Source organism: Petromyzon marinus, unplaced genomic scaffold, assembly GCF_048934315.1.
Source record: "Petromyzon marinus isolate PM22_M1 ecotype Great Lakes invasive population unplaced genomic scaffold, UKy_Petmar_22M1.pri1.0 PM_G_Scaffold_24, whole genome shotgun sequence".
Taxonomy (NCBI): Eukaryota; Metazoa; Chordata; class Hyperoartia; order Petromyzontiformes; family Petromyzontidae; genus Petromyzon; species Petromyzon marinus.
Genome location: NW_027422806.1, coordinates 2,364,334 through 2,369,159, shown reverse-complemented (window position 1 = coordinate 2,369,159; position 4,826 = coordinate 2,364,334).

Genomic DNA, 4,826 nt, shown 5'->3' with positions numbered 1-4,826 from the left:
GTCTGATGGAGCAAATGCAGTCAGCGCAGCTCGGTCAACAATGCGACCAGCATGCATACAGCACGGATCGGACTGGAAATTTGACACGGCACCAGAGAACTCACACAGGAGAGAAACCCTTCAAGTGCACTGTGTGTGGGAAGCCATTTTCACAGTCATCAAATCTGCAAATACACCAGAGAACACACACGGGAGAGAAACCCTTCAAGTGCAGTGTGTGTGGGAAGGCATTTGCACAGTCATCAAATCTGCAAAGACACCAGAGAACACACACAGGAGTGAAACCCTTCAGGTGCACCTTGTGCGGGAAGGCGTTTGCACGTTCATTAGTTGTTCAGACCCACCAGAGAACACACACAGGAGAGAAACCCTTCAAGTGCAGTGTGTGTGGGAAGGCATTTTCACAGTCATCTGGTCTTAAAAAACACCAGAGAACACACACAGGAGATAAACCCTTCAAGTGCACTGTGTGTGGGATGGCGTTTGCACAGTCACCACATCTTAGAGAACACCAGAGAACACACACAGGAGAGAAACCCTTCAGGTGCATTCTGTGCAGGATGGCATTTGTACATGTGTCACATCTTCAAAGACACGAGAGAACACACACGGGAGAGAAACCCTTCAGGTGCACTCTGTGCGGGATGGCGTTTGCAGATTCATCAAATCGTCAAAGACACCAGAGAACACACACGGGAGAGAAACCCTTCAAGTGCAGTGTGTGTGGAAAGGCATTTTCACAGTCATCTGTTCTTCAAAAACACCAGAGAACACACACAGGAGAGAAACCCTTCAGGTGCAGTGTGTGCGGGATGGCGTTTGCACAGTCATCATATCTTAGAGAACACCAGAGAACACACACAGGAGAGAAACCCTTCAGGTGCATTCTGTGCAGGATGGCGTTTGTACATGTGTCACATCTTCAAAGACACGAGAGAACACACACGGGAGAGAAACCCTTCAGGTGCACTCTGTGCGGGATGGCGTTTGCAGATTCATCAAATCGTCAAAGACACCAGAGAACACACACGGGAGAGAAACCCTTCAAGTGCAGTGTGTGTGGAAAGGCATTTTCACAGTCATCTGTTCTTCAAAAACACCAGAGAACACACACAGGAGAGAAACCCTTCAGGTGCACTCTGCTGGAAGGCGTTTGCAGATTCATCAAATCTTCAAGTACACCAGAGAACGCACAAGCATCAGAAGATCCACAAGGAGTTTAGTCTGAAGTCAGCTTGTGAAAGTCAAAGTGCTGCAATGAGCCCATCCCTCATGAAACAAGAACCGGAGGAAAATCCCAGCTTTGACACTTAAAGGTATCGAGGTGAAATGTGAAGAGGTGATGGTGAAGAGGGAAGAAGTGATGAGCGAAGAGGTGATGGTGAAGAGGGAAGAAGTGATGGTGAAGAGCAAAGAAGTGCAGGTTAAATGTGAAGATGAAAATTCAACTTCAAAATCCGACCTTCACATCGATGGAGGCAACGTGAAGCAGGAGGAGAATTCTGACTGTGAGGCAGAGCGAGGCAACTCCCAGCAGTTTGTGGAAGTGGAGGTGTGGGTGGACTTCCTCCGAGACAATCCAAAGTCAAGTGGAGACCCGGTAGATGTGTAAGCCAGAGACGATGTCGCTCCAATAGATGCACCTTTGTCACAGGCCTTTAATGACAAGAATGTGAAGTTGAACACTCAATTCCTAGGTTCAACCTGCAGAGTAAGAGCGGCCAGTCTTTGTGGGCCTGTGGGTTGGGTTAATCTCTCACTAGGAGCGAGAGCCATAAAGCTCCCAAACATTCATGATGTTATCATAATTGTTTTTGCGTGGTGCTTGCTTAACCGCCTCAGCAACTCGGAGTTTTGTGTAGTACCTCGTCTGAAACGCTCGAAGAGCATCCCCAAGTAGCAGCTACCCCTGTGTGACACAAGGTGGTGGGTGGCCCTGCACCAGCCTCCATGTGACCAAGAGCCTGTCAGTAGGGGGCGATGATTGATGCGTCATCTCAGTTGTGTAGTTTGTAGGTAATCTTGATTCGAAGCTTTCGTGACTGCAGGAATCCACACTCTTGAGTTCTTTCGGTAAAGTCACCACGTGGGTAGAAACATAACAGATCACGGCGTTTAGATCACAAGACAAGCAATCGTCATCAAGTGGGACAACCACAGCAAGAAGAAGACGCTGAAGTGGTAGGCGCCTACTCCAGCAGTTTCTTCTTATTGCTGCTGTGCTTGTCCCACCTGATGACGATTGCTTGTGTTGCCATCGAAACTCCGTGATCTATTATTTGTAGCGTAATGTTTAGAGTTTGATACATTTTGACCCAGACGCCAGCATGCAACGGCCTACTCGTTTTGAATGACACAACAATAGTATGTTGTACATACACTGTTAAGCAGACGGTGCGTATTTGTAAAATAACTTCTTGTTAATACGATGTAACGTGATGCAGTCAATTTTGCTGCAGTAATTCAATGTTGCTAATATGCCCGTCAATGATTTAGAATGAATACTCGTCTAATTGTGCGCGTACATGTAATATTTTGTCTGAGATTCACACATTGAATAAGTGATGTTAGGACAAAGTGGGTGTGTGTTTTGGAAGTAACCTGTACAGAGAACTCTTGTGTTTCACGAAGCGTCTGCCTCTGGAGCAACTCATCGTCTTTGAAATAGGGAGCACGCTCGGATCATTCATCAGTTACAAGGCATACCACTTGAAAGTTACACGTATAGGAGGAGGTACATTCTCTACAACACGAATTGTAGTTTTGTCTTACGTGTTGACGTAGATTTTGTCTAACTAGGACTAGAAATGCTCCTTGCTGATTCACGTCTGGATGTTCGTTACCTATCGGTTGAAGCAAACCCCACTGCTGTTGTTGAGACGCTGTGCACCAATAATGGTCCAACACATTGACGGCCTTCAGGCCAGGAAAGTCACAACATTTACGGCACACGAAGGACGCATTCACGCAAGTACCCCATGCTCCGTTTTGAAGTTTTAAAATGAAACATCTTTGAATTGTGTTGTGTTTTGAATTAGATGATTTAATTTCTTCATTAAAAGCTTGTATCAATTTACATCTGGAAGACTTCATTGAAAAGGACATTTCGTGTGAATTTTCTCTCGTCATTAAGTAGATGGCCTTGCCGGGGGTTCGGTTCAATGCGGACACACAGTGTACACACACAGTGTACACACAATGTACACACACAGTGTACACACACAGTGTACACACAGTGTACACACACACAGTGTATACACAGTGTACACACAGTGTACACACACAGTGTACACACAATGTACACACACAGTGTACACAGACAGTGTACACACACAGTGTATTACACACAGTGTACACACACACACAGTGTATACACACTGTGTATATACACACAGTGTACACATACACAGTGTATACACACAGTGTACACACAGTGTGTGTATACACAGTGTACACACAGTGTGTATACACAGTGTACACACACAGTGTATATACACAGTGTGTGTATACACAGTGTACACACACAGTGTACACAGACACAGTTTATACACAGTGTACACACAATGTACACACACAGTGTACACAGACTGTACACACACAGTGTACACACACAGTGTACACAGTGTACACACACACACTGTATACACTGTGTGTGTGTGTACACACACAGTGTATACACAGTGTACACACACACAGTGACACACACACCGTGTATACACAGTGTACACACACACACAGTGACACACACACAGTGTACACACACAGTGTACACACATAGTGTACACACACACAGTGTACACACACAGTGACACACAGTGTATACACATAGTGTACATACACACACAGTGTACACACACACACAGTGTATACACAATAATGTCCACGTTGTTGCTGAGCTCACACACCCAAAGGAGGGAGCAATGGAAAATGAATCTAAATCAACTTAAACTCCCACTCTGTGACGTCACCACTCGGCATTACCTCATCGGCGTGAAACGCCAGGGTGAGGTATACCTCGGTAGTGACGTCATGTCACCAAGGTATTCACCCCTCCCCCATCCTCCGCTCTCTTGAGCGTGACGTCTCCTCCGCTGGGGTCACTGCCGATATCGTTCCAGTGGCAATCCTTATTTGGGCAAAGCTACGCCCAGTGACTGGTGGCTCATTAACATAATGTATCCGTTAAAGCCGTCGCGAGTTTATTGCGACGGGTTCAGCGCCCACGCCCCCATCCCTCGACATATGGGCCGGCCTCATTATCATAATTTATTCAGTTACAGAGCCGCTCGTTGTGGGAGGGGCGTGTCTCTTACCCCGAAAGTGACGTCATGTTATCTGCTTACCCGCGTAACGTCGCGAGGTAACAGGAGGCTGCCGATCCGCGCTTGCACTGAAATCCGAGGTGAGAAATTATCATGGTGGTAGTGGTTGTTGTGGTGGTTGTGGTGGTGGTGGTTGTTGTTGTTTACCAAGGTAGAGCCTCTCTCTCTCGTAGGGATGTCAGTTGAGTAGCAGCGAGCATGGGAATCGATGTCCAGGTTGGAACTTTACAACGCGGGGCCTAGCCACGCGGGGCCTTGCCTCCTGCCCTCGCCTGATTGCGTTCACTTTAATTATCTCGCTTAAGTTTAATTTGTCTTCACCCGGCTCGCCACTTTGTAACTTTGTTTTATTGTAAATATTCACGCAGTTTTTATTTTCGTTCTTTTGTTACCAGGCCAAGCCCGCTTGAGCTGCTATACCGCTCTTGTTATCAGAAGCGACCTGCCCACAACAACACAAGGTGAGGCTTTGTCAACGTGTGTGAATGTTTTGACTTAAAACTT